The sequence below is a fragment of the Schistocerca cancellata genome, unplaced genomic scaffold (genome assembly GCF_023864275.1).
Source record: "Schistocerca cancellata isolate TAMUIC-IGC-003103 unplaced genomic scaffold, iqSchCanc2.1 HiC_scaffold_1151, whole genome shotgun sequence".
Taxonomy (NCBI): Eukaryota; Metazoa; Arthropoda; class Insecta; order Orthoptera; family Acrididae; genus Schistocerca; species Schistocerca cancellata.
This window is the reverse complement of record NW_026047150.1, coordinates 6,593,873-6,604,345: the sequence shown is the minus strand read 5'-3', so window position 1 is coordinate 6,604,345 and position 10,473 is coordinate 6,593,873.

Sequence of the window (10,473 nt, the reverse complement as noted above, 5' to 3'; positions counted from 1 at the left end):
GAATCGACATAACGCCAGATCGTCACAGTGGTCGCTTTTCTCTCTGAAACGGTGACATTTATCGTCTGCAAGCACTTGTCGCGTGATGCGGTATGCAGAGTCACTACAAGCGGCATAGTAGAACACTGAAGAAGCATCTAAGTTTATGCTATCGCCCAGTAAGAAGAGCTACATTTCAAGTTTTAGTTATCGATTAATGAATTATTGGGCGGTTTGGTGCCTTGGACCAGACCGAGGACCTTAAGATTTTGCATGAACCGAGGACTGGCAGCCAGGTAACACGAGAAATTGTGTAAAGTGTTAATATGTAGTAAAAACCTAAGAAAATCTCCCGTTTCCGTCATTTACTATCGAATCGACATAACGCCAGATCGTCACATTGGTCGCTTTTCTCCCTGAAACGGTTACATTTATCGTCTGCAAGCCCTTGTCGCGTGATGCGGTATGCAGACACAGTACAAGCAGCACACTAGAACACAGAATAAGAATCTACGTTGATGCAATCGGCCAGTAAGAAGAGCTACATTTCAAGTTTTAGTTATCGATTAATGAATTATTGGGCGGTTTGGTGCCTTGGACCAGACCGAGGACCTTAAGATTTTGCACAAACGGAGGACTGGCAGCCAGGTAACACGAGAAATTGTGTAAAGTGTTAATATGTAGTAAAAACCTAAGAAAATCTCCCGTTTCCGTCATTTACTATCGAATCGACATAACGCCAGATCGTCACAGTGGTCGCTTTTCTCTCTGAAACGGTTACATTTATCGTCTGCAAGCCCTTGTCGCGTGATGCGGTATGCAGACACAGCACAAGCAGCACACTAGAACACAGAATAAGAATCTACGTTGATGCAATCGGCCAGTAAGAAGAGCTACATTTCAAGCTTTAGTTATCGATTAATGAATTATTGGGTGGTTTGGTGCCTTGGACCAGACCGAGGACCTTAAGATTTTGCATGAACCGAGGACTGGCAGCCAGGTAACACGAGAAATTGTGTAAAGTGTTAATATGTAGTAAAAACCTAAGAAAATCTCCCGTTTCCGTCATTTACTATCGAATCGACATAACACCAGATCGTCACAGTGGTCGCTTTTCCTTCTGAAACGGTTACATTTATCGTCTGCAAGCCCTTGTCGCGTGATGCGGTATGCAGAGTCACTACAAGCGGCATAGTAGAACACTGAAGAAGCATCTAAGTTTATGCAATCGCCTAGTAAGAAGAGCTACATTTCAAGTTTTAGTTATCGATTAATGAATTATTGGGCGGTTTGGTGCCTTGGACCAGACCGAGGACCTTAAGATTTTGCATGAACCGAGGACTGGCAGCCAGGTAACACGAGAAATTGTGAAAAGTGTTAATATGTAGTAAAAACCTAAGAAAATCTCCCGTTTCCGTCATTTACTATCGAATCGACATAACGCCAGATCGTCACAGTGGTCGCTTTTCTCTCTGAAACGGTTACATTTATCGTCTGCAAGCCCTTGTCGCGTGATGCGGTATGCAGAGTCACTACAAGCGGCATAGTAGAACACTGAAGAAGCATCTAAGTTTATGCAATCGCCCAGTAAGAAGAGCTACATTTCAAGTTTTAGTTATCGATTAATGAATTATTGGGCGGTTTGGTGCCTTGGACCAGACCGAGGACCTTAAGATTTTGCATGAACCGAGGACTGGCAGCCAGGTAACACGAGAAATTGTGTAAAGTGTTAATATGTAGTAAAAACCTAAGAAAATCTCCCGTTTCCGTCATTTACTATCGAATCGACATAACGCCAGATCGTCACAGTGGTCGCTTTTCTCTCTGAAACGGTTACATTTATCGTCTGCAAGCCCTTGTCGCGTGATGCGGTATGCAGACACAGTACAAGCAGCACACTAGAACACAGAATAAGAATCTACGTTGATGCAATCGGCCAGTAAGAAGAGCTACATTTCAAGTTTTAGTTATCGATTAATGAATTATTGGGCGGTTTGGTGCCTTGGACCAGACCGAGGACCTTAAGATTTTGCATAAACCGAGGACTGGCAGCCAGGTAACACGAGAAATTGTGTAAAGTGTTAATATGTAGTAAAAACCTAAGAAAATCTCCCGTTTCCGTCATTTACTATCGAATCGACATAACGCCAGATCGTCACAGTGGTCGCTTTTCTCTCTGAAACGGTGACGTTTATCGTCTGCAAGCACTTGTCGCGTGATGCGGTATGCAGAGTCACTACAAGCGGCATAGTAGAACACTGAAGAAGCATCTAAGTTTATGCTATCGCCCAGTAAGAAGAGCTACATTTCAAGTTTTAGTTATCGATTAATGAATTATTGGGCGGTTTGGTGCCTTGGACCAGACCGAGGACCTTAAGATTTTGCATGAACCGAGGACTGGCAGCCAGGTAACACGAGAAATTGTGTAAAGTGTTAATATGTAGTAAAAACCTAAGAAAATCTCCCGTTTCCGTCATTTACTATCGAATCGACATAACGCCAGATCGTCACATTGGTCGCTTTTCTCCCTGAAACGGTTACATTTATCGTCTGCAAGCCCTTGTCGCGTGATGCGGTATGCAGACACAGTACAAGCAGCACACTAGAACACAGAATAAGAATCTACGTTGATGCAATCGGCCAGTAAGAAGAGCTACATTTCAAGTTTTAGTTATCGATTAATGAATTATTGGGCGGTTTGGTGCCTTGGACCAGACCGAGGACCTTAAGATTTTGCACAAACGGAGGACTGGCAGCCAGGTAACACGAGAAATTGTGTAAAGTGTTAATATGTAGTAAAAACCTAAGAAAATCTCCCGTTTCCGTCATTTACTATCGAATCGACATAACGCCAGATCGTCACAGTGGTCGCTTTTCTCTCTGAAACGGTTACATTTATCGTCTGCAAGCCCTTGTCGCGTGATGCGGTATGCAGACACAGCACAAGCAGCACACTAGAACACAGAATAAGAATCTACGTTGATGCAATCGGCCAGTAAGAAGAGCTACATTTCAAGCTTTAGTTATCGATTAATGAATTATTGGGTGGTTTGGTGCCTTGGACCAGACCGAGGACCTTAAGATTTTGCATGAACCGAGGACTGGCAGCCAGGTAACACGAGAAATTGTGTAAAGTGTTAATATGTAGTAAAAACCTAAGAAAATCTCCCGTTTCCGTCATTTACTATCGAATCGACATAACACCAGATCGTCACAGTGGTCGCTTTTCCTTCTGAAACGGTTACATTTATCGTCTGCAAGCCCTTGTCGCGTGATGCGGTATGCAGAGTCACTACAAGCGGCATAGTAGAACACTGAAGAAGCATCTAAGTTTATGCAATCGCCTAGTAAGAAGAGCTACATTTCAAGTTTTAGTTATCGATTAATGAATTATTGGGCGGTTTGGTGCCTTGGACCAGACCGAGGACCTTAAGATTTTGCATGAACCGAGGACTGGCAGCCAGGTAACACGAGAAATTGTGAAAAGTGTTAATATGTAGTAAAAACCTAAGAAAATCTCCCGTTTCCGTCATTTACTATCGAATCGACATAACGCCAGATCGTCACATTGGTCGCTTTTCTCTCTGAAACGGTTACATTTATCGTCTGCAAGCCCTTGTCGCGTGATGCGGTATGCAGACACAGTACAAGCAGCACACTAGAACACAGAATAAGAAAATACGTTGATGCAATCGGCCAGTAAGAAGAGCTACATTTCAAGTTTTAGTTATCGATTAATGAATTATTGGGCGGTTTGGTGCCTTGGACCAGACCGAGGACCTTAAGATTTTGCATGAACCGAGGACTGGCAGCCAGGTAACACGAGAAATTGTGTAAAGTGTTAATATGTAATAAAAACCTAAGAAAATCTCCCGTTTCCGTCATTTACTATCGAATCGACATAACGCCAGATCGTCACATTGGTCGCTTTTCTCTCTGAAACGGTTACATTTATCGTCTGCAAGCCCTTGTCGCGTGATGCGGAATGCAGACACAGTACAAGCAGCACACTAGAACACAGAATAAGAATCTACGTTGATGCAATCGGCCAGTAAGAAGAGCTGCAGTTCAAGTTTTAGTTATCGACTAATGAATTATTGGGCGGTTTGGTGACTTGGACCAGACCGAGGACCTTAAGATTTTGCATGAACCGAGGACTGGCAGCCAGGTAACACGAGAAATTGTGTAAAGTGTTAATATGTAGTAAAAACCTAAGAAAATCTCCCGTTTCCGTCATTTACTATCGAATCGACATAACGCCAGATCGTCACAGTGGTCGCTTTTCTCTCTGAAACGGTTACATTTATCGTCTGCAAGCCCTTGTCGCGTGATGCGGTATGCAGACACAGTACAAGCAGCACACTAGAACACAGAATAAGAATCTACGTTGATGCAATCGGCCAGTAAGAAGAGCTACATTTCAAGTTTTAGTTATCGATTAATGAATTATTGGGCGGTTTGGTGCCTTGGACCAGACCGAGGACCTTAAGATTTTGCATGAACCGAGGACTGGCAGCTAGGTAACACGAGAAATTGTGTAAAGTGTTAATATGTAGTAAAAACCTAAGAAAATCTCCCGTTTCCGTCATTTACTATCGAATCGACATAACGCCAGATCGTCACAGTGGTCGCTTTTCTCTCTGAAACGGTTACATTTATCGTCTGCAAGCCCTTGTCGCATGACGCGGTATGCAGACACAGTACAAGCAGCACACTAGAACACAGAATAAAAATCTACGTTGATGCAATCGGCCAGTAAGAAGAGCTACATTTCAAGTTTTAGTTATCGATTAATGAATTATTGGGCGGTTTGGTGCCTTGGACCAGACCGAGGACCTTAAGATTTTGCATAAACCGAGGACTGGCAGCCAGGTAACACGAGAAATTGTGTAAAGTGTTAATATGTAGTAAAAACCTAAGAAAATCTCCCGTTTCCGTCATTTACTATCGAATCGACATAACGCCAGATCGTCACAGTGGTCGCTTTTCTCTCTGAAACGGTTACATTTATCGTCTGCAAGCACTTGTCGCGTGATGCGGTATGCAGAGTCACTACAAGCGGCATAGTAGAACACTGAAGAAGCATCTAAGTTTATGCTATCGCCCAGTAAGAAGAGCTACATTTCAAGTTTTAGTTATCGATTAATGAATTATTGGGCGGTTTGGTGCCTTGGACCAGACCGAGGACCTTAAGATTTTGCATGAACCGAGGACTGGCAGCCAGGTAACACGAGAAATTGTGTAAAGTGTTAATATGTAGTAAAAACCTAAGAAAATCTCCCGTTTCCGTCATTTACTATCGAATCGACATAACGCCAGATCGTCACATTGGTCGCTTTTCTCCCTGAAACGTTTACATTTATCGTCTGCAAGCCCTTGTCGCGTGATGCGGTATGCAGACACAGTACAAGCAGCACACTAGAACACAGAATAAGAATCTACGTTGATGCAATCGGCCAGTAAGAAGAGCTACATTTCAAGTTTTAGTTATCGATTAATGAATTATTGGGTGGTTTGGTGCCTTGGACCAGACCGAGGACCTTAAGATTTTGCATGAACCGAGGACTGGCAGCCAGGTAACACGAGAAATTGTGTAAAGTGTTAATATGTAGTAAAAACCTAAGAAAATCTCCCGTTTCCGTCATTTACTATCGAATCGACATAACGCCAGATCGTCACAGTGGTCGCTTTTCTCTCTGAAACGGTTACATTTATCGTCTGCAAGCCCTTGTCGCGTGATGCGGTATGCAGAGTCACTACAAGCGGCATAGTAGAACACTGAAGAAGCATCTAAGTTTATGCAATCGCCCAGTAAGAAGAGCTACATTTCAAGTTTTAGTTATCGATTAATGAATTATTGGGCGGTTTGGTGCCTTGGACCAGACCGAGGACCTTAAGATTTTGCATGAACCGAGGACTGGCAGCCAGGTAACACGAGAAATTGTGTAAAGTGTTAATATGCAGTAAAAACCTAAGAAAATCTCCCGTTTCCGTCATTTACTATCGAATCGACATAACGCCAGATCGTCACATTGGTCGCTTTTCTCTCTGAAACGGTTACATTTATCGTCTGCAAGCCCTTGTCGCGTGATGCGGTATGCAGACACAGTACAAGCAGCACACTAGAACACAGAATAAGAAAATACGTTGATGCAATCGGCCAGTAAGAAGAGCTACATTTCAAGTTTTAGTTATCGATTAATGAATTATTGGGCGGTTTGGTGCCTTGGACCAGACCGAGGACCTTAAGATTTTGCATGAACCGAGGACTGGCAGCCAGGTAACACGAGAAATTGTGTAAAGTGTTAATATGTAGTAAAAACCTAAGAAAATCTCCCGTTTCCGTCATTTACTATCGAATCGACATAGCGCCAGATCGTCACAGTGGTCGCTTTTCTCTCTGAAACGGTTACATTTATCGTCTGCAAGCCCTTGTCGCGTGATGGGGTATGCAGAGTCACTACAAGCGGCATAGTAGAACACTGAAGAAGCATCTAAGTTTATGCAATCGCCCAGTAAGAAGAGCTTCATTTCAAGTTTTAGTTATCGATTAATGAATTATTGGGCGGTTTGGTGCCTTGGACCAGACCGAGGACCTTAAGATTTTGCATGAACCGAGGACTGGCAGCCAGGTAACACGAGAAATTGTGTAAAGTGTTAATATGTAGTAAAAACCTAAGAAAATCTCCCGTTTCCGTCATTTACTATCGAATCGACATAACGCCAGATCGTCACAGTGGTCGCTTTTCTCTCTGAAACGGTTACATTTATCGTCTGCAAGCCCTTGTCGCGTGATGCGGTATGCAGACACAGTACAAGCAGCACACTAGAACACAGAATAAGAAACTACGTTGATGCAATCGGCCAGTAAGAAGAGCTACATTTCAAGTTTTAGTTATCGATTAATGAATTATTGGGTGGTTTGGTGCCTTTGACCAGACCGAGGACCTTAAGATTTTGCATGAACCGAGGACTGGCAGCCAGGTAACACGAGAAATTGTGTAAAGTGTTAATATGTAGTAAAAACCTAAGAAAATCTCCCGTTTCCGTCATTTACTATCGAATCGACATAACGCCAGATCGTCACAGTGGTCGCTTTTCCTTCTGAAACGGTTACATTTATCGTCTGCAAGCCCTTGTCGCGTGATGCGGTATGCAGAGTCACTACAAGCGGCATAGTAGAACACTGAAGAAGCATCTAAGTTTATGCTATCGCCCAGTAAGAAGAGCTACATTTCAAGTTTTAGTTATCGATTAATGAATTATTGGGCGGTTTGGTGCCTTGGACCAGACCGAGGACCTTAAGATTTTGCATGAACCGAGGACTGGCAGCCAGGTAACACGAGAAATTGTGTAAAGTGTTAATATGTAGTAAAAACCTAAGAAAATCTCCCGTTTCCGTCATTTACTATCGAATCGACATAACGCCAGATCGTCACATTGGTCGCTTTTCTCTCTGAAACGGTTACATTTATCGTCTGCAAGCCCTTGTCGCGTGATGCGGTATGCAGACACAGTACAAGCAGCACACTAGAACACAGAATAAGAAAATACGTTGATGCAATCGGCCAGTAAGAAGAGCTACATTTCAAGTTTTAGTTATCGATTAATGAATTATTGGGCGGTTTGGTGCCTTGGACCAGACCGAGGACCTTAAGATTTTGCATGAACCGAGGACTGGCAGCCAGGTAACACGAGAAATTGTGTAAAGTGTTAATATGTAGTAAAAACCTAAGAAAATCTCCCGTTTCCGTCATTTACTATCGAATCGACATAACGCCAGATCGTCACATTGGTCGCTTTTCTCTCTGAAACGGTTACATTTATCGTCTGCAAGCCCTTGTCGCGTGATGCGGTATGCAGACACAGTACAAGCAGCACACTAGAACACAGAATAAGAATCTACGTTGATGCAATCGGCCAAAAAGAAGAGCTACACTTCAAATTTTAGTTATCGAAAATTGAATTATTGGGCGGTTTGGTGCCTTGGACCAGACCGAGGACCTTAAGATTTTGCATGAACCGAGGACTGGCAGCCAGGTAACACGAGAAATTGTGTAAAGTGTTAATATGTAGTAAAAACCTAAGAAAATCTCTCGTTTCCGTCATTTACTATCGAATCGACATAACGCCAGATCGTCACAGTGGTCGCTTTTCTCTCTGAAACGGTTACATTTATCGTCTGCAAGCCCTTGTCGCGTGATGCGGTATGCAGACACAGTACAAGCAGCACACTAGAACACAGAATAAGAATCTACGTTGATGCAATCGGCCAGTAAGAAGAGCTACATTTCAAGTTTTAGTTATCGATTAATGAATTATTGGGCGGTTTGGTGCCTTGGACCAGACCGAGGACCTTAAGATTTTGCATGAACCGAGGACTGGCAGCCAGGTAACACGAGAAATTGTGTAAAGTGTTAATATGTAGTAAAAACCCAAGAAAATCTCCCGTTTCCGTCATTTACTATCGAATCGACATAACGCCAGATCGTCACAGTGGTCGCTTTTCTCTCTGAAACGGTTACATTTATCGTCTGCAAGCCCATGTCGCGTGATGCGGCATGCAGACACAGTACAAGCAGCACACTAGAACACAGAAAAGAATCTACGTTGATGCAATCGGCCAGTAAGAAGAGCTACATTTCAAGTTTTAGTTATCGATTAATGAATTATTGGGTGGTTTGGTGTCTTGGACCAGACCGAGGACCTTAAGATTTTGCATGAACCGAGGACTGGCAGCCAGGTAACACGAGAAATTGTGTAAAGTGTTAATATGTAGTAAAAACCTAAGAAAATCTCCCGTTTCCGTCATTTACTATCGAATCGACATAACGCCAGATCGTCACAGTGGTCGCTTTTCTCTCTGAAACGGTTACATTTATCGTCTGCAAGCCCTTGTCGCGTGATGCGGTATGCAGAGTCACTACAAGCGGCATAGTAGAACACTGAAGAAGCATCTAAGTTTATGCAATCGCCCAGTAAGAATAGCTACATTTCAAGTTTTAGTTATCGATTAATGAATTATTGGGCGGTTTGGTGCCTTGGACCAGACCGAGGACCTTAACATTTTGCATGAAGCGAGGACTGGCAGCCAGGTAACACGAGAAATTGTGTAAAGTGTTAATATGTAGTAAAAACCTAAGAAAATCTCCCGTTTCCGTCATTTACTATCGAATCGACATAACGCCAGATCGTCACATTGGTCGCTTTTCTCTCTGAAACGGTTACATTTATCGTCTGCAAGCCCTTGTCGCGTGATGTGGTATGCAGACACAGTACAAGCAGCACACTAGAACACAGAATAAGAAAATACGTTGATGCAATCGGCCAGTAAGAAGAGCTACATTTCAAGTTTTAGTTATCGATTAATGAATTATTGGGCGGTTTGGTGCCTTGGACCAGACCGAGGACCTTAAGATTTTGCATGAACCGAGGACTGGCAGCCAGGTAACACGAGAAATTGTGTAAAGTGTTAATATGTAGTAAAAACCTAAGAAAATCTCCCGTTTCCGTCATTTACTATCGAATCGACATAACGCCAGATCGTCACATTGGTCGCTTTTCTCTCTGAAACGGTTACATTGATCGTCTGCAAGCCCTTGTCGCGTGATGCGGTATGCAGACACAGTACAAGCAGCACACTAGAACACAGAATAAGAATCTACGTTGATGCAATCGGCCAGTAAGAAGAGCTGCAGTTCAAGTTTTAGTTATCGATTAATGAATTATTGGGCGGTTTGGTGCCTTGGACCAGACCGAGGACCTTAAGATTTTGCATGAACCGAGGACTGGCAGCCAGGTAACACGAGAAATTGTGTAAAGTGTTAATATGTAGTAAAAACCTAAGAAAATCTCCCGTTTCCGTCATTTACTATCGAATCGACATAACGCCAGATCGTCACATTGGTCGCTTTTCTCTCTGAAACGGTTACATTTATCGTCTGCAAGCCCTTGTCGCGTGATGCGGTATGCAGACACAGTACAAGCAGCACACTAGAACACAGAATGAGAATCTACGTTGATGCAATCGGCCAGGAAGAAGAGCTACATTTCAAGTTTTAGTTATCGATTAATGAATTATTGGGCGGTTTGGTGCCTTGGACCAGACCGAGGACCTTAAGATTTTGCATGAACCGAGGACTGGCAGCCAGGTAACACGAGAAATTGTGTAAAGTGTTAATATGTAGTAAAAACCTAAGAAAATCTCCCGTTTCCGTCATTTACTATCGAATCGACATAACGCCAGATCGTCACATTGGTCGCTTTTCTCCCTGAAACGGTTACATTTATCGTCTGCAAGCCCTTGTCGCGTGATGCGGTATGCAGACACAGTACAAGCAGCACACTAGAACACAGAATAAGAATCTACGTTGATGCAATCGGCCAGTAAGAAGAGCTACATTTCAAGTTTTAGTTATCGATTAATGAATTATTGGGTGGTTTGGTGCCTTGGACCAGACCGAGGACCTTAAGATTTTGCATGAACCGAGGACT